At 36.9% G+C, this 27,645-nt stretch overlaps 1 protein-coding gene across 1 annotated transcript in view; it reads left to right on the top strand.

Annotated features, from left to right (window-relative positions):
* Positions 1–27,645, top strand: part of PCLO (piccolo presynaptic cytomatrix protein) — a 388,529-nt gene that overhangs the window by 353,231 nt on the left and 7,653 nt on the right. The window lies entirely within an intron of this gene.

Consider the following 27,645-nt stretch of genomic DNA (forward strand, 5'->3'; position numbering starts at 1 on the left):
CAAAAAAATTCTTAGTGGTGATAGAGACTTTATAGCTTCGTTAGTCTGTTCTAGTGCTTCATTATCCTTGACACAAAAACATTTTTCCTAACTTTTAACCTAATCTTGCTTGCTGAAATTAATACTCAAAGAGAGAAATAAGAATCCAAAATCCAAGCTCTTCACAAACATAGCACATTTTATCAAGCATTTCCTATAAATAGACTTTTCTGAGCTTGCCTACAAGTTATAACACAGCTGGTCCTACAGAACAGTTCTTTATTAGAACTCTACTTTTGTTGCATTTATTTGAAATGTCAAAAAAAATAGGAATGTCATAAACTGTTTCTATACTTAACAGTCCTTTGTACCTCCTTAATGTTTGTAACTCACATAAAAGGAGTTGGTACTGTATTATATGTGTATGGTTTAGAAGATTATTTATTCTTTATTTATTTTGTTAGAAAATTTATAACTTGCTTAGAAATTAAACTATTATGCTGGGGATTCAGAAAGGAGTTTTTTATCTCCTCTTGCATGTTCTTGTAGTATAAACCCTTTTTTAGACTGATGTTCAAACAGTTATCTTGGAATGCTGTTTAAATGCAGATGGATCCAGAGCATTTCCAGGTGGGATCACATGGCAAGCTAAGATTAAACTTCAGCTGATATTTATGTCAGGATGTGAGACTGCTCAGAATTATTGGACTATAGGTTGTGTTTCAAGACAGAAGTTTTTGAAAATCAGTGAATATAAATCTTTCATATGATGAAATTGCCTAGATGCTTCTGATTCTCATGGTAGAGAGTCTGCTTTCATATCTATGATTAGAACCTTGTGCTTTGTCCCCAGTTTATTTTCAGATTAATATGCTTTTCATAATGCTCCATGTTAATTATTTCATCCTATGATACTAGTCTTACAGGCTTGCAGCTTTAATGAAATGTGTTATCCATTGCAACAGTATGTGAATAATTATTTGTCTGTTAAGGAAAAGCTTCAGCGTGTGTGTTTCTCTTAAAGAATTCATAACAGTTTGTCCTGTGTAGGCATTTGTAATTACTGTAGGCTATTATATGCTGCTTTTCCCTTTTGTGTATTATTTGTTCTGATACTACTAGGTTATGACTGAGAGGCAATCAAGTGGACAGAAGACTAGTCAAATCTAGTGGCAGAAAGTGATGTACCGTGTGTATAGAGTAGGATGCAGTTTATATATCTTTATTTACAAAGGGATTCAGGGGCTTAAACATAGGTGTGTCCTGCTGTTTTAAATACCACAAAGTATTTTTCTGCCTCAATCCAATTGCTGCTCCAGAAAGTCATGGGTATCCCACAGGTTCTTCATCACATCTGCCATTCCTGACCAGGTACTTCAGTTTCACTAGCAAATCTTAAATGACCTCAGATCCATATGCATATAGGCATAAACCTGATTTGCTCCTACAGTCAGGACAGTATTCAGGATTCCCTTCAAAGTCAGCTACCTGGAGTGCCAGTCCTTTTCCACTATCTGTTAAGAACCAAAAGATTATAATGAAAATTTACATTTATTTTAGCTTGCATATCTAAAGTTTAGATGGCTCATATCAGATGAGATTAGTTCTACAATGGTCCCCAGGTTTGCATCTGTGTTGATGCCATCCATTTTATAGGTCTTTCTTTTCTGAAACATCCTTTGGTATGCTGCCTTTTTGTTATATTTTCTCTTTTTAAGCTTTCTGTAGATTTTTTTGTCTGCCACGTTGGCTTTGCACTCTGACTGATTGTGATGTGATAATAACATAACGTGACTGAATTTCCATGCCTTGGAAAAATGCACAAAGATTCTGGAGATCAGCTGGGTCAAAACATCTGATACATACATCTGCTTTCATGTCTCACACTGCTGTAGCACCTAGAAGTTCACATATTTTCCAGAAATCTGGTAACATACTGCCTACAATAGTTAGTCAGTTTGTGTGTTTTATTAGAAAAAGCCCAATATGTAGCTTGCATCAATGCCTGCTGAGTATGTTATGGATTCTTACCATTTCTTCCTGCTGCTCATCTAATATCTATAGCATTTATTCACCATCCTCCTGATCGCCTTGGCTGTGTCTGTCTGAGCGTTTAGCTTTTTAGAAACATATTCATATTCATGGAATACTCTGTTATATTCTTGAAGGAATTGGATTCTCTATCTGAATGCAATTGCTTGACCTCTTTTAGAAACCATGACTTCTGAGTAGTCTGATCATCTTAAGAGGTCCTGCTTTCTTGGCAAGTAAAGGAGAGAAAAGAGATGCTTTCCTTCTTGTCTCTGGACACTTGAGAGAGTGACAAACATAGACACCTTAACTCTTTGTATATATGTTGGGTTTAAGGCTATTTGGTGTTTTGTTTATGTTTTATAGCAGTATGCAAAATCTCTGACTGTATACAGACATATTTTTCACAATGTTTTCCATGTTAGAAAAAGTGAAGCCTACACAATATCGACACTTAGTATCTTCCTTCATACTCAGTGCTTTCTTTTCAAACACTCCCACAAAGCAAAATTACCTAAGTTCCTGTAAAATTATAATACAGCTTATTATAATTCTTAAACTATACAGTGTAACAATAGGTTTTTATGTCCATGATAAATTTGTACATAAAAGCTGGCATTTCCAAGGAAAGGAATCTAATCAGTGTTAGAAAGAAAATGAAAGAAAATTAAGAGGCTTTTTTTTTTATCCCTGTTGATGAACATTTTGTGCACAAAAAGAATTTTTGCATCAAAAGGGGAACAGATTGGGAAGCAGAGCCTAGGATGTGTTCTTCACGTCTTTCTCAACAACACCTTACCTAGATGTTGTTCCGTTGACTAAAGGGGTTACTTGAGATTTACAAAATTATACAAAGAGAATGAGACGTTGAAGAATCTCAGCTTACCTGCAGAAAATGACTTAAGCATGCTTTTCTGGAATTACATAAAATAAGGATTAGTATTCTTTTTTTATTGGGGATACTTGCAAGAATCCTACAACATGCAAAGATTTTTCCAATTTATGTTCGGTAGTGGAAACAATGTGAAAGCATATTGCTTTCCATCAGAAAACAGAAAAGCACCAACATGGGTGAGAGAAAGCCAGTCTTCCTAACATAACTTTTGTCTCTCTCTGGACAAAGCCCAGTAACTAATATGCCGTACACTGCACTTTTCCCCCAGCCTCTTGAAATTGGCTTGTTGAATCTCACTAGTTGTATGCAGGTACAGACTTAGGGAGGAGGAGGACAGGTAAAGAGGCCATAGCCTCCCCATAAATGTCTCATCATTTTGGGTGTGTGCCTTGTCACATTGTAAGGGCAAGACTGCACTGAAATTATAAATGCATCCAAGTATAGTACAACAAATAAGTCCCCTCTTTATTGGCAGCATCTACTGCCCTCAGGTTACTTGTTCTGAATCGAATTCCAAAAGTAGTACTGCAGTTTTCCTGTTGAACAAAGCTGTATAATTTTTTACAAGTAAAATTTTCTGCCACTAGCTAAAGATTCTAAATTAAAGACAGTTTGAAAAACGGATATAATAGGAAGTGATGCAAATCCTGGGAGAAAAGGGACAAACACACACACACAAAAAAAACCCACAAACACATTCTTTCTTCCCTGCCCCTCTCTGAGATCAACTGAATATATGCAGATATATTTAAAGCATTGACCAAAAGAAATAATTCTGATTTCTGCTATAATTTTGAGCAGAAAATTCTTTCTTAGGGATACTATGTCTGTTATGATTATAAATTAAATAAAAAGAGGTCAGATCTTTTTGGATGGATTTTGTGAATTTATCTACATGACTATTTTTACCTGAATAACCCAAATTACACAATAGCAGATTTTTTAATAACAAAAGTCAATGTCAACAAATTTCTCAGAACAGATTTCTTCAGATGATTACAAGTTTTGACAAAATCTTAAATTTAAAATAACAAAAAAAGTATTAAAAACTTAGGAAGGGATACATAAAATTGACATCTTTCTTCCTTAGTTTCTTAATGAACCATTTGAATGAATAACCTGATCTTTATGAAGTAGTTTCCCATGATGAAATTACATTCTCCACTGCCTGAAATTCTTTGAGAATACTGATTGGGGAGCCTTGTGTAAATACCTTTTCTGATGGTACCAAGTTACCTTTGATGGTTAGTAGAGGAACTGTAGGGTTTCTGCATCATTTTGTTAAGACAGTGGAGTTAGTACCCAGAGACAATGCTTCTATCTTGAAAATGTAGATAATGCACACTGTGTGCATTCTGTCCTTCTTAACTATTATCTTTGCAATCTCTAATGAACATTTGAAATGACATTCAGCTCTGCAATAACATACACCTGAGACATGCATCACTTAAGTGCTATTGGCCCCCACCCAAAATGGGATTGGGAGGAGAGACTGCTGATGGTCAGTCCCTCTGCTATAGCCCTGGAAATTTTCATAGAGGTACTGTACACCTTCTGTTCTCCTCACCTGCGGCAGTGACCAAGACCTGCAGTCTAAAAGCAAGTGCTTCCCTGCTTTACATTACTTCTGAAAATAGTCTCTCTGACATCATTATGTTCATGCAGGCTGCATCTACCTTATTGTTAAGATTCGGTGCAGCAACACAACTTTGAAATAAATTCTTCAATTTTACCTTGCTTGACATTGTGTTAATTTGCTTTTTTTTTTTTTTTTTGCCTTTCTTTTTCTTTTTTTTTTTAATAATACATCCAAATCTGGTTCCTTTTGAGGGAAACTAAACTGGAAACTCTGTTCCAGGTGAGCACTAAATGTGCTCCTGTCCCTAAATATGTCACAGCCAATGATGGGTCCTTTGGACAGAACTGGACCACATGCAGAAAAGGAACATTTGTATCACAGACCAGAGTAATTCCAGTTTCAAGTAAAAGCTCTCAACTTTATACAATACAGATGTAGATGCCTCAGAACCAATTGCTTTGATCTACTTATTTGTTCCTATTGCACCAGATTAGTGTTGTGTAGACACAGTAACAGATCTTTAAAATTGCTATATATAAAAAAATAAAAAGGAAAATATACACACCTCTTTTTCATACTGTCATCCCGTGATCACTTTGGTGAGAAAACCCCTTTGTGCCTGAGTCACATGAAATAAAGGAGATAAATGTGTCAGCTGCAATATTCTATAAGAAACCAAAAAAGAAAGAGGTGATAAACATTTCATCTCTTTCTACCACACTGCACTGAGGGAAAGTCTTTAATAAAGTGTCTTTCAGGTCCTTTCAAGGGGGAAATAAATAAAGACACACAAGAAAGTCCCACAATGTTCCCATTTAATCTTTTCCCTATAATTTTTTCTTGTCCTAGGTTGCTCATTTTATGTGAACTTAATTGATCTCTAAGGAGGTGCTGTCTGGTGGTTTTTATTTATTCATTTCAAAACATATATTTAAAGATCTTAATGTAAGACATATTGTTATGTTGCAGGCAATCAGGGTTCTTTGATTTTTTTCTTTTTTTTTTTTTCACTCACTGTATGAACCGAATTAAGTAACTTAACTTCTCAATATATGTGTACATTCATTCATAAAATTATATTAAACTTATCCTTTCATAAAGTTTTTGGAATTCACATGATGCTTATGACAGGAGAGACTGTCTCCAGTGAGTTAATGGGAGTTTTGCTATTGGGAGTCAGAATTCCTCATTGTGCCTTTTGAGCTCTGCAATAAATTGTGAAATAAATTACTCAAATATATTTCATTGTATTGTATAGGAAATGTTGCTTCACTATAATATATAGAAGGTTTATACATGGTCATGACATACATAGGTGTCATATACATAGTCAAATAGATGTAGTGGGCTAGATTAATACTGTGTAAGAGTTTAGATCGGGACATACTCCATGAAAGTCACTGAAATTTCATCAGCCTAAGATAGCGATCATGCAACGAGAAACTTCCAAGTACTGTGAAAAACACAGGAGCAGTATTGGAGAATGCAGAAAAATTAGGATCAAAGCATTTAGCTGACTGCAACTAAAGTGTTGCAAATGATCCCTGAAGGTGGGAAGTCTGAGCAACTGTGAGCTCAGACTATGCAGCTTTTACTTTATTATTTAGTGTAGCAGCACTTTTATCCTACTCTACCTATGATCTTTAACTCCCTAGGTTTTCACTGGACTGATTCACTATACTGTATTGACTTTAAGTAAGCAGTACTTTATTTCAGAAAGTTGCTTATACAAATGTAACAAATCCTTTGCAGCACAGTCTTGTTGGAATTCAGATCATCTCCCTTGTCCTCAGAGAAATATCCAAACCATGTAATTATTTTTTTTCCTCTAGTTGGTTTCTGTACTGATGTCGGTGTGGTGGCTTTTTTTGGTTGGTTTTGGTTTGGTGTTTTTTTTAATTGCGGTTAGATTGTGAAATGGAAGGTAAGATTTATGAACAGTTTGAAGTGGAAAATTTGTATAATACTGCATGTTAGGAGCAAAAGTGGAGTGAGCAATTTGAAGTTAATTTAGGTAGCTATAACTTCTTAGACTTAAATTCAAGCCCAAGTATTTAGTGTTGATTAGTGTTCAACAAGCTAATACTTTGTGCTGAATCAAGGTATTCATAGATTCCTAGGATTAGGTCAACTTCAACAATATATATGCATACATTTGTACAAATGCACATATACGCATACACAAGTATGCATGTATATATACATATATGTGCACATATATAAATGATTGAATCACATACACACATATATATATGTATACTTAGTATACTTATGTATATTATGACCTAATAATAACTCTGCATACATGTTGGGGAAAAAAAGCCCCTCAGTTCTGAATGAAATACTCCATCTGTATCTAAGGGATTCTCCATTATTCAAAATATCACTTTTTTTTCATGAACTTTTATAATCTGGAAAATAAACATCACTGTTTGTGACTGCAATGGATAGCAAAAATGATGAGACCTGTCTTTCATACTGGCTCTCCCACAGGAAGGCTATGAATCCTATTAGTCTCATTCAGTTTTACAATTGACTTTCACTTGTTCTACTAGTCTTTTTTATTTAAATACATTTACAATAATTTAATTATTAGTGATTTCATTGGCAATTTCTTTTGAATCTTAAATAGAGGACAAGGAGAATTCAGGTCTGATCCTTTCGATTTTGCAAACAGGACCTGCTTAAGTAGTCTAGGAATTTCTCTGAATAGTAGAGGTTTTATTTCAGTCTCATGCTCATTCTATTTCTATGTTGTCTAATTAAAAAACTAGAGTTTTATCTACTATAACAAAAAAATATAGTCCAATATCCTTCTACAGCTGGGACCTCTGAAATAGATAATGCAATGAAAAATTTTATCATGGGAGCTATGGGAGGATCAGGCACTTAAGTAAAACTTTTGCCATCAGTGGAAAGAAATAACCATTTTGAAGGTACAATTCATGTGACCTATTTTAGAGATCTATTTGCAAATAAGACAAACCACATTGTAGAAGAGCAATTGCTCTCCTTTTGCTATAAAAAGAGCCCTGACATCTAGCTCAGATATAGACATCAATGTTCAGGCAGATGAATCTTAACAGCAGGGTCTATCTCCAACAGACGTTAGGTGACAGTCACTGTAAAACATTATTCTATATGCATCAAGAAGTAACTTTTAAGCACATTTAACTTTATTTGACAAAAATGCTAATTTGATTTGGTCTGCAGTTCTAAAACGTCTGCTGTGCTCAACAGCAAGTGTAATTACCATTTAGAGTGTTAAGTTCCATAATTATCTTGAACTAACAAGAAGCACAAGATGGAGTTAATTTGGAGGATTTTTTTGTTAGAAAAGGCTCTAATTAGGACATGAAAAAGGGAATAGGGGAGAAATTTTGAGTTAACAGTTTACTCAGATACAACATAAGCATCTTGAAATCACAGACATATAACAGGATAACAGAGATCAGGTTTGTTTCATTAAAGATGAAAACTGAAGCAGGTCACAAATCTAAGTTAAGGACCAACTTTGTGCATCTTTAGATTATAAATACCAATTCTGTTTTCATTGCATTTATATAACATAATACTTTCAGTTCTCCAAGTTAAATGTTGCTAACTAGTCTGATTTTTTTTTTTTTTTTCATAAGGCAACAGGAATTCTGCCAGGATTAGTGATCAATTCAGCAAGTTTCTCTTTTGGTTCTACTTGAGGAAAGCCCCACACTAATCTTCTCTTGTCTCCACCTTTCAAATCTCAATGGGAAGAGTTAAAAAAAACCCAACACTGTAGAGATAGTATGGACAGCCTGCAGAATTCTATAGATTCAATGATTGAAACAAAGCTCATTAGGAAGAAGACAACTAGGAACAGTCATGGTTCACACTGTACCTGGAGCTGCTGATTACCTCAAAATTAGTTTTGTCTTGGTGCCTTGTATTTGCTGAAAGAAGCTCACCCTCAAAATACACTAGCAGACAGCAGTCTTCCCTATGGCAAGCCTGGCAAGAAGCCCTGAGTTGCCTAAAGAGACCATATATGATTTTCTCTGAATACTGTACCTCTCTGGAGATAGCAGCTCTATCCCTGTTTACTTCACCGTAGTTCACCACAAAAAAAACCACATATAGTCATAATCTCAGTTATAAACTTGGGGAAAAAAGCAACAGGAAACACAAGTAAACCGGATTAAAACACAACATTTATAATTAGTAACTTCCTCCTTTTTTACACAAGATCCCTAATATTTGTCACAACTGGGTAATGGAATATATAACAAGATAGTAGTAGTACCTGTCTCAGATTTAAACCATGGTCCTGTGTAATTTTAGAATTAGGTTTTAGGACAGGCATGGAAATATCCTGAACAGTTCAGACAAGTTCACTGTCTCATACTTCAGTGATTTCTTCTGGGTTCAAAACTCATCAGTATTTAGACATTTAGTTAACTGTCTGTTAATGGAAGGAAGACAGGAATCCCAGCAGGGTTGCCTTCACCACCTGGGAAGGTGGAAGATAAAGAACTCTGTGAGCCATTAGAGGAACAAAGATGAAACTGGGAAGAAGAAAGGACAAAGCTGATGTGGGAACTAGTCAGAGGGTATAAAATAATCCTCATAATCCACATCATGGGCCTGTTTGAAAGCACAGACCTTAAAAGCTTGGGAAGTGAGCAGCTCACAAAGAAACTGAGCATATATCTGTCAAAACAAGAGTGAGGAAAAGCCTAAATTTCATTGTTTAAACTTTCCTAGGGAAGGAATTGAAGTATCGTTGGACTTTGAGCAGTTCCCAGTGGACTGTTACACATGGGCTCACAACCTGTGCCACAATCACACCTCTTGCACATAGCTGAGAAAAATGATCAAGGCTGTTACATTTCCTCTTTGATTTCAGCATAACAGTTGGGCCAAAGAGACAGAAGCAAACCTCCTCATTTCTGAGAACTGCCAAGCTGTCTTTATATAAACTTTTCATATTCAGCTTAGTGCAGCTCACTTCACGAACACACATTCCCAGTATTAGAAGCCTTTGGGAATCAAAACCAACCATCTGTTTGTATAAAGAGCAAACCCAACCATACATGGCCAATCAGAAAAATGTATGCATCTGATCTCTCCAGCTCCCTGCAGCAAAACTAAGCATTGAAGAACTGGGCTTACATTCATGCTACAGCACTACTGATTTCTATCTCCTGCAGCAAAACTCTTGAATAAACAACTGGATTTGCTTTCATGCAGGAGTGCTAACTTGATAGCACCACAGCTATATTTAAAGCTCTTTTCCTGAGGCAGCTTTTCTTTATTGTTGACAGTAAAATGGACCGTCTGTGAAAAGAGATTTTTGTGCCACTATTTGTTTCCAAACAGCTGGGGAATAATACAGGGACCACAAAACAGATTCAATATTCTTTAGACTTCTTTAAATGAGTAAAACTAAAAACATACAATTGATGCCCAAGGCGATTTTTAAGCATACTGAAAGTGCTGGCATTGGAGACAATGTCTTTTTCCCACAAAACAATCAATTTTTGCATGCCTTCAGCTCAAAATATGTGGTGTCCACTCAGTTCTGCTCAACAGAACTTGTTTAAAGCACTCTTCAAATCAGATTTTCTCTGAGGAAGTCACTGGTACAATGACACTAATAACTTTTCTTTAAAACATATTAATTTGGAAAATGGCTTTGTGATCATTATTGCTGCATACTGGCCTGCAAAAGTAACTTTGTAGGGAACAGGTCACAGGAAGGGATTATTCCGTTCCACTGGGTGCTTTTGAGGCCCCATCCAGAACATGTCTGGTTTGGGGCCTCTGGAGATATTAAGGAGACTCTAACAGAGTGGCAGTAAGGTGGTTAAGGACCAGTGCAAGTGTCACTGAGGAGAGATTGAGGGTTTCTTTAAACCTCAGGAAAAGAACTACTTTATGGGTAGCTAACGACCTTATGGGATAATATAGAGAAGATGGAGCCAGACTCTTCTCAGAGCTCTGCAGAAAAAAAAAAAGGAAATAGACAATATTTACCAGCTGAAGTAAGGGAAATTCCAACTGAATATAAAGAAAACAAAACAAACAAAGAAAAAAATCACTATGAGCATAGTTAAACACTGGGTATGGTTGCCCAGAGATGCTGTGGAGCCTCTCTTGGAGATTTTCAAAACTCAACAAACAAGCTCTGTCCAGCCTGATCTAATTTGGAAGTTAACCCTACTGTGAATGTGGGGTTGGACTGGAGACCTCCAGCAGTCCTTTCTTCTCCGAATTACCTGATCAATCTACAATTGCTTCATAACACACACTTTGTCATAAACCAGCATTGTTGCTGAAAAATGCCATTCTTTCCTTCCCTCAACCTCATTTCATCCTTCATGGTGGCATAAAGCGTGTGCTGAATCAAGTTGGGTGACCAACCCAAAATCAATACATTGCAGGGGGTTGAAGTGGCAGTTAGTAGGATCATTTCTGCCAACTAGCTCACTAGACAGCTGTACAAACATCTATGTCTAAAGGAGATAATGTCAGGGAAAGTGTGTGGGAAGAAATAAGCAGGAGCATGAAGAGAGCTCTTGCAGCGCCAGTGCCGGTTCATGCCATTTTAAGATGCGTAAGAACCAGTGATTAGTTACAGGTAAGGATGTTCTTTGTAGCTAGGCCAGTGTCAAGGATGGTGTTATTTTCTTTAAGGGGATATCTCACTAGGAAGAGTTTAAAACAGCAATCTGCTGCAACTGTTTATTAAACACTCCATACTGTTTTTCATAACCACCAAGTTGGCCAAATTCCTCCCAGGTAATTATGTTCTATTGCTTGAAGATCCCTGCTGCAACTGCATGCAGATAGTGTATTATTTTCTTTCCTTACCCTACATATGCTAACAAGACCTGGCACAGATTTTGTAAATAAGGGGTTATTTTAAAAATTTATCTTTGCTAAATAACAGAAAATAAACAAAACAGATTTCATTTGCCTTTTCTTTGTCTGAGCAGTAGGATGATGTTTTTATGGTAAAGCATTGAGGAAGACTCAGCAACAGTGTTTGTAGTTCCCAATGGCACCATTTTTTTCTTTGACAATAGAGGAGTTAATTCTTCCCTTACCAGTGCCTGTTTTCAAAGAGTAACAAACAGCTTTCAAAATCAGAAAGTACACTGCTCAGCTGGGTAGCAGACTTGCCTTATGTGTCTTGAAGCATTCTTGATAAAAAAGTGTTCCTTTGCTGCAGCTTATATGTCACATGGAGAAAGGAAAGAAATTCAACATGGAGCTTGAAAGCGCCTTATTATGTTGTCTCTCTGTGCTTCTCTGAGATAGGTCAGAAAAGTAATGAAGATTACCAATTTACATGTAGTTGCAATTACTGTCTGTAGCTATGGTTGCCTGACCCTTCTGACTAGAAGACCTGCCTATAATTACTTATAATTTTGTTCAAATAATGGATGTAAACATACAATACAGACCACTCAAAAACATAGGTGCACAAAGAATACTGTATCCTATCCCACATGACTCAGAACTAAAAAAGAAAACAGGATTACGTGATGATTTTTGCTGCTGGGCTGAGTAACGTTAGATGGCCTTTCACACTCTTTAAGCCTCAGTTCCTTGTAAAGTGGAAATAATAATACTATCCTTTTTAAATTTTATCTTTTACTAGCTACCACTGGTATTACTCTTACTAAGGGCAGCAAACCAAAATTTTACAAGAATCAGTTTGTGCAACCGGTTGAGAGCACGTATCACGAAGGGCCTGAGACAGAAATTTTGATTATTTTGATGGAAGTCATGACTATTAACTGACAGCATGATGGGCACTTCAGGCTTAATTCTATTTAGTGTAAAGAAACATATCTGTTGTTCAACTGAACTATACTGTATAAATTTTTTTTTCATAATTTGAAGTTGAGTGCCTTGCACAGGATAATTAGATGTCTTGCAAGCCATTTCAGGATCAAGTTTACAGTCTTCCACATCAGTATGATGTCCTTTGTTCCAAGTCATGGATTTAAGTGGCTGCATTCTTTCCTGTAGCCAAACTATATTGGGAAGGAGGAAGGAAAATTATGAAAGAAGTTAAAAACAGCTTTTATCTGAGTTATGTTGTACACATATCTTCAAATTTCAGATCTGAGGGTAGTAAAATGTATGCATTTGACTGGTAAATAAAGCATCTCCCTCTTTGGAAGAGCTACCAATACATAGACCTTGTGGATTCAACACTGAAAGGGAGAGAAGCACTCATAGATTTGCAGTTCAGCATGGTTCCCCAAAGTTTTGCTTGCAAAGCCCCATGCGAGGGAACACTTCTGGTACATGTGGTCATAAGAGGGAAGAATTGTTCTGAAATAACTTCAAAGGCAGAACATGATCTCCAGGTTCTTCAGCCATGCAGCCCTGTCTTTCACAATGATAATCACTTTACAGAAATAATTAGCCTACCACCACAGTCAATAAGCCCATTAAAATGGGCGTAGTAGTAGAGTCTTTGAGTAAGAATATGTAGTATTTTCCAAATCAGATGAGCAGCTTGATACTGCTCTCAGGGAAACCAATGAAAGTCAATTTTACATGATGAATCCAGATATTGTACTTTGAATTTGACAAAGATGAATTCAGATGCAATCATATTAATTACTACTGAAAAAGTTACCTCAGACTTTTGAAAAATATAATTTCCTTCCAGATGCAGATCATAATCTGAAATTATTTTTATTGACTTTGATTGTTACTACTACTGAGTCAATCTATATCTATACCTCAATATTTGTATATTTAACTAATATTTCTACTTGTATACTTATGGTCTCACTGATTAATTACTTTTGTTGGGAACTCAGTGAACAGCTGTTCAAGTCACTAAATAATGTCAAACACTAATGAGATCTACAAAATGGTCCAGACCCTTTGAATTTTTCTTCAATCATTTAGTATTCAGCACACATATAAAGCAGTTGAACTTATTTCTAAGATTTTCTGCAGATATTAACTTTTTTTCTGGCCTGTTAGGTCAGAAAAAATAAGAGACTTGTACTCTTTAAGAAATTATACATAGACAGTTTTTCCTCATGAATGCAAAACCAATTTGTTGTGCATTGGATTGCTCACAAATAACATTGCAAGCTGATGCTAGAAACAGGAGTCTCATGTGATACTTTACTGTTCTTCACAAGGTTTTGTCATAGAATCATAGAATCATTTAGGTTGGAAAACACCATGAAGATCATCCAGTCCAACCATTGTCAGCTGGCGCGGTAACTAACTCTGGCCTGGCACTAGCTCAGCAAGTCATTCTTCATGAACACTACCCTAAGGGACAGTGCGGTTTCATATTTTTGAGCCAATTCCAAGTGGGTATTTAGTAGACATATCAGGTCTCTTTAGGGTTTCTGAAAAGGCAGTGCTGTAGGGTTTTTAAATGTTCTTTATGTCACTCAAGACTCTTTTTGTCGTGACTGTTTGGGGCAAGGCATCTTTCTTCAGTTCATGTAAACCTGAACTGTATATCAGACTTTTATTCAATCTTCTCTCTTATAGTACAGGATGATTCCTGAGTAAGTTCCATATCCAGGAGAATGTACGTTCTGCTATCCTTAAACTTATCCTCATTTTTAGTTGAAAAAAACCAACTTTTTCCTTTCTATTCTAAATTGATTGAAACTGTAAAGAGAGCCAGTGTAATTCCTGAAGGTAGTGGAATTATATTCATAGATGATGATCACAAATACGTATGGTTTCTATACTTTATTACAAATTTATAATGAGTGTACAACAGTAATAATATTTTTCCAGGTCCTAGGTATTTTACATTTCAAAACCCACCAGACAAGTTTTAAAACATGTTATGCAAGGAGTCTATGTTGCACTTTCAGTTTGTGAGGACTTGCAAAACTCTCCTTTTGGTTCCCATATGCACAGCTTTAATTTGTAAAGATAAATTACGAGCAAGATTTCAACAGTCATCTTCAAAAGAATGGTACTAAATCTCAGAGATTCTTGATAAGTCATGAGTGTTAGCCTCAGTGCCTAAAGTCTGTAAGGCATTAAGTCTCAAAACAGTCCCACTGTACTGTGGCAGGAGACAGAAAAAAAAAAAGCCTCATTTCTGTTTAAAGACAGTTGCCAGAGAATAAATCTAGAGGAGCTGTCAGAGCATTAGTTTGCTATGAGATCCTCCTTTGTATTCATTACTGAAAAGCTTCAGTTAATTATACAAGTCCTACTGCATATGTACTGCCCAGGAGCAGAAAAAAAAAAAAAAAAAAAGAGTTACAAAAGGGTTTTTTTTTATATCGACAAATAGATGGTATTTGCTTCAGTGACTTCAGAAAATTTCGGGGGTTTCCAAGCCAGCCAGCCAGACATATTTAAATATAAATATTTGTGTGTTTTCTGATTCACCTTTTCTAGGGCACAAAGTTTTGAGAAAATTTTCATCAGAAAAGTTTCCCAGTTGCAAGTGAAATTGCTGTCAAATCTAGGTGAAGGCCAACCGATCATAGCCTCAAGACCCCTTACATGGGACAGACTCAGCTCCCAAAACAGGGGATTGAGTACCTCTGTTCTGTGTGGCACCAGGGAGACGTCTCAGCAACTGAGATGTGAGATATCCAGGAACGGGGCTCTGGCTTTTTTTCTCACTTTAAAGGTCCTGAAAAAACATTTTAGGTCATCATGTTGGAACATTTTCACTCTTGCACTGTAAAACATTTTTCCCCTTGCATCTCTGTTACCGACCTATCACATTCTCCCATTACTGAACACTAGGCCCTTCTATTTTTCTGAAATCCATAAATCCCAGCTGTTCATTTCTTTGTAAGAGGACTTCCACCATCTCACCCTTTCCCCATGGAAGTTCAGAAACTCAGAAACATTTTTGGCATTTTTACCCCCATAGAAGATTAAGACCTCTTCTATAGAGTCATTTAGTCCACTTGGAACACTGACTTATCGTTTTGAGCTTCACCATTGGTTTTTAAATGTTATATAATTCCATTTACTTAATAGTTTTTTTCCCAGTTCATGACCACTGTAAATAGGAGCACATTTTCCCTTTCTCTTTTTCTTTCCATCATTTCAGTCTTCATCACAAAGCTCTATGAGTGCATTTACATAAATGCTGTACTGTCCTTGTACTTTTTTTCCGGTTCTAGGTTTTCATATGATGTTTTTTATTCAAATGTATCTCTGTGGACTTTAACCACACACATCAGTTCAACAGTGCAATGAAATACCAACTTTAGGATATGTCTATTATAGCAGTTTGAGGGAATCAACATTACATGAAATGAAGAATAATGGCACTGCTGAGTGCTGAGTGAGAGGGAAAATGTGAAGTATGTATTTCAGTAAAGAGCAGGTACTTTAGACTATAAAGATTTCTGATGGAAAGTTACAAACTTAAAAGAAACAGAGTATGTATTTAACAGAAGACTCTGGGCAGGAGCTTAAAGGTAAATTGATATTTCTCCAAACTGGTAACAACTTCAGGAACCATCTCCACATTACTGTAAGCAATGGTTCCAGGCATCAATCCTCCAGGGACTGTAGCACTCTAAATTCTCCATAATACCATGGAATACTCTGCAACACATTTCTGTCCATCCCTCCTGAGCAAAATTTAGATTAACGCATTTTTCCAATTTTGACTGAGCTGATTCCATGTTTATCCTGATTAATTGAAAGGATCATCCCTCATTGCTCTGTTGGACAGATTATACAGGTAGCTGAATTCCAGTAGTAAATAAAAGTATTGATTTTTGTCCTAAAATTTCCTAGGTTCTCTACAGCCAGTCACAAAACACTCTGGTGGTCCTGGAAGACAGATTTGTTTTTCTTTCATATATTAGACACAATGAGCTTTGTTAGATCTGTCACAGCTCTTACTGTCACACTGAATAGGCAATTTCTCATACTCTTATATTTAGTAGTCTTATTAGCAACAATTATTTCAGTAATCATTCTTATTTATGATAAATAGCATCTCAACAGTGGACTGCTACCACTGTACCAGGCAATGTAAGTACGCAAAAGAAAATCTATTAATATAATAGCATTACCTGTCTTCCACATGAACTGTCAGTGCAGAAGCATCTGCTCTGGTACCCAAGCTGTGCAGCACACAAGACTGTGCTCACCAGTGTGCAGTTCCAGGGAGGTATGAGCAAGACTTTAAGCATATTTCACTGAAGAGCCTCAGAGCTGCAGTATAAATCTGAGGGGGAATCTGGAAATCATGATGTGAGGAATGAATAGGCAGGTTCTTACCAAAAATTTTCATCTTCAGTTACCATGATAGTGTGCCTACTAGGTTTATAGCACAAAAGAGTGCTAACATATTGCGTTAGCTTGAGTATGTGTATGGATATATTTGTGTATACAAATGCCATCTTCCACCTCCTTCTCAAAGAAAGCTTTATAGAGTTACATATACCACCATGTGTTAAGTAATCTTTTATGGGCTATAAATGACTTGGGCAAGCTGTGAAATGAAACAGCTTGTTCCACTGCACTAACAGTGCAGGCTCAGAGCTTATTGTCTGTGCAGTAAATGTGCAATGAGCCACTCTCCAAACTAACTGGAATGAAAACACGTCATATGTGGTTCTTACACCAATTCCTATTCACTGTGTATACTTCCCTGTGATAGGACAGCTTTATGACAACAGGAAAGTACCGAGATATTCTAATATTTGCACTGGTAAGCCAGAAAACACCAGTATTTTTTTCAGTTTGCTTACCGCTTCTAATACCTTTAGGGTGCCTAGTAAAACTAAGCCTGTATTAAACGTGTAGGTAACATCTACTCACGAAGTCAGCACTTTATCCTTGAGCTGTTTTTCTATGTATTTTCTAATGATCTAAATTCTTTAAAGACCTGCGTCTAATTTTATCCATTTACCTCTGAGGCTTGATTTTTTCTTTCATCAGACCATATATCCAAACACTAAAAGGAATGAAAAAACGCCACCTAAGCAGCTATCTGCCAAAGCAAATGGGGAAGTTCCTAGGTGTTCCTGTAGCACAACATGTTCTTTGGCTTACATTTAAATGAAATATGACTGGTTTAGTTATGTCTGACATACAAATTTGGCAGAAATTATATAACTATACTTTGTTTTCATGTCACTATTCTCCCCAAGTGGTCAACAGGTTTCCTAACAGAACATTTCTTTTCAGAAACGCAATCTTCACATGCTTTGGTTTAATTGTTTTCATTATTAGCTGTTGTTCTTAGGAAATATGTTATAATATTTTCAAAGCACTCTGTGTATTTGAATTTAGGTTGGGGGATGTTTGTTTACATCCCAAGTACAAAATATTCTGTTCAAAGGATAATTTTCTCTTTGGATTCACAGAAGTAAATAATATACAAAATCTACTTGGCAACCTAGTTTTTCCCCTTCTAATACTGTGCTACCTAGTATTTCTGAATTATATTTATAATTATTTGATCCTCTTTGTTATATCTTTGGGCAAATTTTCTACTGCCTGTTGCTACCATCCATGGGAGCCATTTCACTCATCTTAAAGTGCTCATATTATTTCCACTATTTTTTCACCATATCGTAATATAAGCCAAATGGACTTTAATCCACTTCCTGGGGTTTCTAGTGGTTCAAGCCAGAATGTCTAATTTCATGATATCAAGCAGACAAAAAGAATAAATAAATCTGTTGTGATATTCACATCTTCACATATATATTCAGAGGGAGAAGGTGTAAACATTTTCATTATTTTGGCGCAGAAAGTGAAGGTTGGCTCAGAAGGGATTTTGTCATTTCAGACTGTATTGTCAAACTCTCAAAAATTTGCATATCAAAACCAGAAAAAGATAAAAAATGTATTTGCCATGGGAGACAGAAAGTAGCTTAAAATCTGTCATCGTTTAAATGAGAACCTAAGCAAAATCTAGCAAAATCCTCCCTGTTTATGTATAGGTAAAACCTATCTTGTGTTCTCATACTAACATGGAAAAAGAGCTTGCAGACTCACTTGTCCTGCTTTAACAGAATATTTATGCTATATTAGACAAAGATTATTGTAGTATTGTGAAAAATACTTTACTGAACTGTGGTTATGTCAAATATAGACTTTTAATGGCAGTTTGCAAATTCCTTCTCCCTTTAACAACACATTTTCTCCTTGGTAAAGCTGCAATAGAATAGGCTTAAAATAATCAAGGTTCAGGTTGCTCTGTATGTATGACATTAAACACATTTCTTCTTTTCCCTGTATGAACTTTTGTCCATCTGAAAGCCAGGACAAAGTGTGCCTTTCACCATCAAAATTTCAGATGTGCCGTGGCAAGCCATCTTTTATGCAACTGAATCTGCAGCGTCTGATATGTCTTCTTATGTAAGATGCTAAAATTGTGAAGACTGTGAATGTATATTTAGGCTCAGGGAATGATTTATGGTGAGGGTGAAAGGGAGCAAAGGTGCCTGAAGAAAGTTTTGCCTTCTGAGACAAGAGGCTGCGTATTTCCCCCCTTCGGATCCAAGCTGCACCTACCTTTGAAGTTCAGTTAAAATAGCAAGAATAATTTCAACCACCATTTTAGCTCTCTGTCATTGAAGTTACAGATAAGATAGAGCAGTAGATTTGCATCTTGATACTTCTAGCCTAATTTCACTGTTTAAAAATCAGGCTTCTAAATCAAAGCCATCACCTCTCCTCTCAACTGCCACTGAAGAAAAAGGCAGGCATCTCCAGAAGGTATTTATCCATCCTAAAATATAAGTTTAAGCAGGTGCTATCCCTATTGACTACAGAGTTTAGGGAGTTTGAGTCAGACACCTAAAATTCCTTATGATTAACTCTGTCATTAGTTTATTATTCTAAACCAAAGCTAAATTTTGTGGAATTCTGGTATTTTAATGAATTGTGGAGAGGACGTTAATAGAATAATCAGCTTAGAACATAAGGTTTCCCATCCACAGAAGTTTAAATATGTATAAATATAAATAAGAGGTATTTAGTAGGATGTACTAGCCCTGTAACTGTCTAGACTTCCCTCACCCCATTTTTATTCTCCCTCTTCCTACCACCTGTCAAATACAGGTATTCTGTGTTAGTCTTCATCATTAAAAGCAATCTCTGTAGTCATCTCTGATCACCTAAATTGATTGAATGTGATATTTACAGTTCTCATTATTTTCCCTCCATTTATTCTAAATGCTTCTATGGTACAGGGACCAGTCTCACTGAAATATTGAAAAAATCTTTCTGGAGCAAACTCTGATCCCTTATACTGTTCTTTAAGTCACTGACTTGGGCAGCTTCTGACACTAGTGAAATTTTCTCCTCTAATTAATTTCCTCTAATCTTATTGCCTCATTAGCTCTTCCTACTGCCTCATTACCCTTTCCTACAACATTTTAGAATGCCACCTAACAGAAATAAAGCCAGTTGAAACTGGATTACTACAAGCCTTTGATTTTTATTTTTCATCTTTGAGCATGTGTGAAGTAACAGTATTATTTTCTGACAAGGCACTTCAGGACAAGAGTTTTTATGTATGTGTCCTGGTTTCGGCTGGGATAGAGTTAATTTTCTTCCTAGTAGCAGGCATAGTGCTGTGTTTTGGATTTAGTAGGAGAAGAATGTTGATAACACGCTGATGTTTTTAGTTGTTGCTGAATACTGCTTATGCTAGTCAAGGACTTTTCAGCTTCCCATGCTCTGCCAGGTGCACAAGAAACTGGGAGGGGGCACAGCCAGAATAGTTGATCCAAACTGGCCAAAGGGCTATTCCATGCTATATGACGTCATGCTCAGTATATAAACTGGGGGGGGCTGGCCGGGGGGCAGCGACCGCTGCTCGGGAACTGTCTGGGTATCGGTCGTCGGGTGGTGAGCAATTGCATTGTGCATCACTTGCTTCGTGTATCATTATTATTATTATTATTATTATTATTATTATTATTATCATTATCATTATCATTATCATTATCATTATCATTATTATACTGTTACTATTAGCATTACTATTTTACTTTATTTCAATTATTAAACTGTTCTTATCTCAACCCAGGAGTGTTTCTTACTTTTACTCCTCCGATTCTCCCCCCATTCCCATCGGGGTAGGGGGAGTGAGCGAGCAGCTGCGTGGTGCTGAGTTGCTGGCTGGGGCTAAACCACGACAGTATGGCATCAGTCCACAGCATTATATTTTTTCTTTTTTTTTTTTTTCTTTTGAAAGAAATGAATCAAATCTCTGAAGGAGGTACACACACAGAGTGACCAATAAATGGAACAGAGTTTATATGTTTTCTGGGAAATATTCCACACCTCAAAATCTCAACAGGAAGAAGGTTTTTTGTTTTCAAAATGTATTTTGCACAACAGTTTCATTTCATCTGAAAATAAAGTCTGAAAACTATTTTCCTTCAAGTATTCTTTGTTTAATCCTACTAAGAATTCTGGGCATACAGGCTAAATTTCTGCACTAGTATATTCAAAATTTTGTGGGCAGTGAGCCTGCTCGCTGTAAAAATCATAACATCAAACTGTCAGCTTGTTCATATGCCTGAGCCTTAAAGCCAGCCACTCTCACTGCCCACAAAATTGAAAATTGTGTTTACTGTGAGCAAAGTGTCTTCATTCTGCTCCTCTCCCTCATTACAGGATTGCATGTACATCACATCAGAGGAGACAGGGAGATATTAATGAAAGACCTTAATCATCTTTGCTCATCTCACAATATACAGTCTGCTCACAGCAGTTCACACCTTCAGGGTAAGGAGAGGGAAGGGAAAAGAGAGGGCAGTTCCCTCGGTTCATGCCTGCTCCCACTGCAGAGCATCCCTGTACCCCAGAAGGAACCCATTTGTCAGGAGTTGAACTGATAGTGTTTACTATTTCAGAGAAACATGACTGCCTGCACACAGTATCCCTACCTACATCAGGTAAGGGAGGGAATAAATTGTAATAACACCCGAGCCCTTCATATACAACACCTAGCCTTCACATAAGCAGATGAGAGAAGACTCTGGCCACTTACCAGGGACCCTCAGCAGCTGCAACTCCTCTTCAGAGCAGGGGAAAAAAGAGGAAGCCTTACTCTGAGCTTTAGTTTGTCCCATGGCCTGTTGATAGCACCATGGAGGTCACACTGGGTATCTGGTTGGAAGAGGAGCAAAAAATTTCAGAACCTGCGCATATGCAACCTCATCTGTGGAGCTGGGGAGTATATTTATCAAGACAGTCCTATGCCAGTAAACCCAACAACATCTATTTAAAGCACTGCGAGACAGGAGGAGGTAGTAGTTAAGACTGTAGTAGGTGTCTGATTTTTCTTACAGGAGGGAACACAAAGGTAAAACCAGCCTTAAGATAAAATTGTGGCAGTTTTCAGGGAGAAAGAAATATGTAGGAGAAAGATGAAAGAATAAAAGAAGGTAATGAAAAAAACTCAAAAGGACAGAAAATGTCAGAGCCTATAAACATTGGGAAGCATTTTTCATAAAGCTCATCCATCATTATTTTAGAACAGGTTTGCCAGTAGCTCATGTCCCAGCAAGAGGATGAAAGGCATTATGAATAAAAACAGCTGGCACTACAAGTAACTGATGTGATGTTATTTTTTTTATTTTCTAAAGAGAGGGGTTTGCTTAAAAAAGATTGGAAGGTTTTGGTTGGTATTTTGAATTCTTGGTATATTTAATTTTAAAATAGTATTGAATACCCTTTTGCTTTATCTGCAGTTGGAGTTTTTTTTAACTCCAGTACTGAAATGTAAATAATAAATGGCTAGTATTTGCAGTAATACTGAATTATTTATTGCAATAAGATGATGTTATCTTGTTTTCCTGAAGCACAGATGTCTGCTGGAGAATGGACTTCTGCTTCTCAAAATAGCATTAAAGAAATCCAGCAGAAACATATTTCTTTCTACAACAGCACGCTGTTAGACAGAAAATTATGTCTGTACAAGCTTCATGGATTATGGTGGAGGGAAACATAACAGTGGCATAGGTCCTCATCAGCCTTTCTAAATCTTTGTATTTTCTCATGGTATTAGGGACCACACACCAAAGTCCTGTTTATTGTTACATGATTAAAGTCTCTCTCTTTACAGTATACCCAATCCCAGTGACTGAATCCAAATAACTCTTAGTTAAAGAAGTAGATATTATATCCATCTCTGAGATTAGGCACAGAGATGAAGTCTAAGATCACAGAAAGCTACTAAAGGATGGGGATCTGGGGAAAGAACCCATGTTTTTGGTTTCTTTTTAATCATGTCCCATATTTTAAAGCTGTAAATTTTCCTTTTTTGAATCAAGTTCTCAAGAACCCACCTTGGATTCCTTAGATTTTGACATGCTATTACATATTCTAACCATCTAAATATTACAAACATACTCTAATATAGCTGAATCCAAGATTTTGTTTATTTAAGCAATACAGTAACATAAGGAGCATATGAGTTTCTTAATCCTGGAACACGTGATGTCTCATTACACAGTGTTAGAGATAGCTATAGCTGCACCAAGTCCAGGTCATTAGATACCTATGAGACAAATGGTCACAAAATACATCAAAGAAATGCCTGTATTCTATCAATGAACACTGTACAGAGTTCATTAATTTAATCTCTCAGGGTATCAAAACAGATAAAGACCTAAGGAAATGAAATTAGTTCTAACAAAAGAAGTCTTTGATTCTGATCATATGCTTATGATGACAATATGCTAATCATTACTCATCTCTTAATCTTAGACTGAAAGATTATAGAAATTCTGAGACTTATTACTCCCTCTTTCAGGATTATAAATGCAACATATTCAAAAGAAACAATACTTCATGTTATACTCAGAAATGTTTTTAAGACAAGTTGGGAGACAGATTTCATTTGTTTCAGTTTGCTCATGGGGAGCCCTCACACAAAATACAAGTACCAAATACCAGAAGCCACTAATGCAAAAATCTGTGGAGATTTCTTATTCCCAGACTTTCCTCAAGAGAACGTTTACAGAATTGCATCATATAGTCTCATAATTGGCATCTGCACTGTCACATAATTTCTCTCCTTGATGATTCCCTGATCTGGGTTCTTTAATTTCCATGCTGAATGATTTTAGTTTTCTCCTGGGAATTCTTTTAGCACAGACTGATTGCTCTTTCTGAGACAAAACCTAGGTTCTGGAGACAGTCTGCTCGTCTTCCAGCAGCATGGAGGACATGTTTGTTTCCCTGTGCTCTATACTGACTATCAGCACTAACACAGCTGTCCCTGCACCACCAAATACTCCAACATTCTCCCTTGCTATTCCCCAGGGCAGCATCATGTTGTCTATATGCCACCATCATCATGCTACAGTAAGGCAACTCTAATTTTCTCCAGCTCTTTGCACTAAAATATCACCAAAAAAGTAACTTTTGTGTTTCTGCCACAAGACAAGACAGGGTCAGAATACATAGGACTAATAGCAAAGCAGTGTGGATGTGTCTGGTCTTCCCTAAAGGGGACTTGTCTGCAGCAGTAGAGAAAGCTGTTCTGTACCAACATCTGGAAAACTGGCATTGCTCTCTGGGATGCGTGCTTTCAGAAAAGTAACATGAGTATTGATAATCAGAAAGTGTAAAAATAAACACTGAAAGTATACATATTCTTAAAATGCAGCCATTTCTCTGAGCACACACCAAAGGAAAAATAGGAGGAGCAATCCTGCTAAAGTGAACCATGGCTCTATGTTCCTTTCTCTCCTACATACATGATGGATAAGGCATGCTAGTCCTATAGATTGTAGCCACAAAGTGTAGGAAAGTAAAGCTGGTGTTCTGTTGTTTTTTGTTCAGTTGGGGTTTTTGTTTGTTTGTTTTGTCCTGCTTATTTTTCCCAGCCTCTGAGTTCTTTGATCTGGAGCCCTCAGCACAAGGACATGACCCTGTTGGAGCGGGTCCAGAGGAGGGCCACAAAAATGATCCGAGGGCTGGAGCACCTCTCCTACGAGGCCAGGCTGAGAGAGTTGGGGTCGTTCAGCCTGGAGAGGAGAAGGCTGCGGGGAGACCTTATTGCGGCCTTTCAGTACTTAAAGGGGGCCTACAGGAAGGATGGGGACAATCTTTTCAGCAAGGCCTGCTGTGACAGGTCAAGGAGTAATGGTTTTAAGCTAAAGGAGGGTAGATTTAGAGTGGATATAAGGAAGAAATTTTTTATAATGAGGGTGGTGAAGCACTGGAACGGGTTGCCCAGAGAGGTAGTGGAGGCCACATCGCTGGCAACATTCCAGGTCAGGTTGGACGGGGCTCTGAGCACCCTGATGCGGTTAAAGCTGTCCCTGCTCACTGCAGGGGGGTTGGGCTGGGTGACCTCTAAAGGTCCCTTCCAACCCAAAGCATTCTATGATTCTATGATAAGAGGATGATATGTGCTGTAAGGAATTGAAGAAAAAAAAAAAGCAACAAAAAACCCAACCACCACAACCCAAAATTAACATTGCCACGCTCAGTAGGCCAGGCTCACTGGAAGCTGCTCAGAAGGATCTTTCTGTGATTTTAAATCCTTGACCATAGAGTGTGTGACTCTTGAAGCTCCAGAAAAGCATTTCCTACCTATTTTAGAAACAATAATTCAGTTATAAAATTCATCTGGAAAGAAAAATGCTGGGAAATATTTGTCAATATATCTTTTTTTCTCCTACTACTTTATTTCTAATTCCACTGCTCTAATACACCCAGTCACTCTTCTGGAACAGAGGGAGCCCATACTAACCTACACACAACCATGGAACAAAAAGTCAGCTCATGTATTTTCTTAATTCTGTTTTCTGGCCATCTGGCATCCATCCAGCAAATTAGTATGATGCTCATTGGGTAGCAGCATTTAGGCATGTCATACTTAAATTTCCAAGTTTAATGTACTCACACTTGGTCCATCTATGTGAATAGCTATAATCAATCTCAAAAGGCAATTCAACTTATTCTAGGACAAATGTGTAAATTATCTCAGAAATTTACATTTAGACAATTGAACTGAATGAAATTCCTGACATTGTCCAGTGAGATTTACCTGCTTATTTAAATGCATTGCTGAATAGCCTTGATAACAGAGACCAATGGGAGACAACTATTTACTACTATCTTGGGTAATTTTCTTTGACAGCAGGCATCTGATGAAAAAGGAATGGGAGCACAATCCATAGTTATCAATCCTTGGAAGCTGATAACAACAGTGCAGATGACACATCCTGTGATTTACAGCAGCAATCATTTTAAGACTAATAGCAGAACTAATTAACCTTTCACAGTGTGGAGTGTGACAGTTCTACAAGAGCAACAGTTTATGCTGCCATCACCATAGCAAATTTAAACCCCTGGATTTCTCAAATACCTCTGAGCAATTTAGTTAATTAACCATCACCTTTTAATTGTTAATGGATTTTTAATAAATCTGGTCTCCTAAAAAGAGGTGTATTGTCATGCAAAAAACACTAATGCATTTAATCATAGCTATGTAATTTTAAGAATTCATTAGCTACTGTTAATGTGTTCTGAACGTGAACACGATGCTGCTGTGCATGTCTGTGGTCTTCTTGCAGTACATCAGTAAGTCTGCATTTGACATATATGTAACAGGTAAAACATCACACAAATTCAGCTTAAATATTTTTTATCCCTGTCAAGATTTACTCTATCAAATGTTTGTAGAAAGTGATTTCATCTTTTTCCAGTCTTTGTTTCCTAGGTTAAATTAGAAAGTAATGTTTTTAGTGCTGTACTATATGGTTCTTTGCCACTGTGATAATCCTGGTTTGCATATGTTTCACCTGGAATGCATCTTTCTGGAGGCAAACAGTAATATTCAAGTAATATTCAGTAATATTCAAATGATTTACCAGTGTCTTAGAAAACCATATTAGTACATTCCTAGAAAGACATGCAACATTTATTTTACTGTATTTACTTTTTTTCAGAGTTGCATTGTAACATTTGTTTATCATCATCCAGTGACTACCATAATACCTGCAATCAGTTCCGTTTACACATCACTTACCATTGATGTTTTCTAAACTTATAGAAGAATGCAAAAAGTTGTGACTGGGCTCTGTTTTGAACTATTCCTACCAATGCAATACCCAGGGTCATCCAATCCCATGACACCCTGAGCAACTTTATTTCTGTCATATCAGTCAAAGAACATTCATGTCCAGCTCAGTCCACTGTGAACTCTCTCAACAGCTCACAGAGAGTTCATTATTAGCACTTCCCCTCATCAGTGTATCTCTTTTCCTAAATGTATTTCCATTTGAAGAATGAACTCTACAAACCAATGTACATTTGAGCTGTTCTTGCACACCTTTCAAAGGAAAGAGGTAGTGAACATATAAGAGACAGAGGCAAAAAAGCCAAACAATGGAAGAAATAGGAATCTCTTCTGAGTCTTCAAAATTCAGCTAGGTTTTGAAGTAGTTATTTATTCTAGTGCAATGTTTCATAAGGCTGGTGTTAAGACTTTTTCACTACATGCTGTGGGAGAAACAAAAATTAGTATGGAAGCACAAGAGAGCTATCGTTTCATGTGCTCGCAGCTAGAGATCATTGTTTTCCCCACGAGGCTTAAATAGTGAAGCAGGGGTTTTTGTTGTAAAGAGTATCTGGGGATACAAAATACTCCATGGAAAATTTCCAGATGCTGAGAAATGGTACTGGAATTTTCAAACACATCCTAGTTTTCTGGAAACATTTCTCCCTTTTCCTGGCTCACAGCATCACAGGTAGCATCCAATCTACCTGATCTCGTTTTAGGTTGAATGCACATTTAAGTGAAAAAGAAGGTACTAAGGTAATCAAGAAAGAGGAGGTCCTAACAACAGTTGCAAATAAACCTTAAAGGACAGAGAGGGTATAAAATAAAGTAAATAAGCAGAGCATATTTTCCAGAAAAGGATGTGTTTAACTAAAGATTGACTGAAACTAATGTTAGGTTTGTGCTACAACTGTCCATGTTGGGCTTTTATCATGGTCAAGCATTGGAATCAGTGCAAGAACCAACGTTGATCAAAAAGTGAGATTTATGCAACATGTTTCAGGTATGTCATGTCTTCATCAGTGATTTTGGTAGTTTATCCACAGAGCAGAGGAGGCATTATAATTTTTTTCCTGTATCTGTTTCCAATCATTCAAAATCCACATTTTAGCCAAGCTAGATCCCTAGTTATGGTCACTCAAC

Source organism: Pelecanus crispus, chromosome 1 (assembly GCF_030463565.1).
Source record: "Pelecanus crispus isolate bPelCri1 chromosome 1, bPelCri1.pri, whole genome shotgun sequence".
Taxonomy (NCBI): Eukaryota; Metazoa; Chordata; class Aves; order Pelecaniformes; family Pelecanidae; genus Pelecanus; species Pelecanus crispus.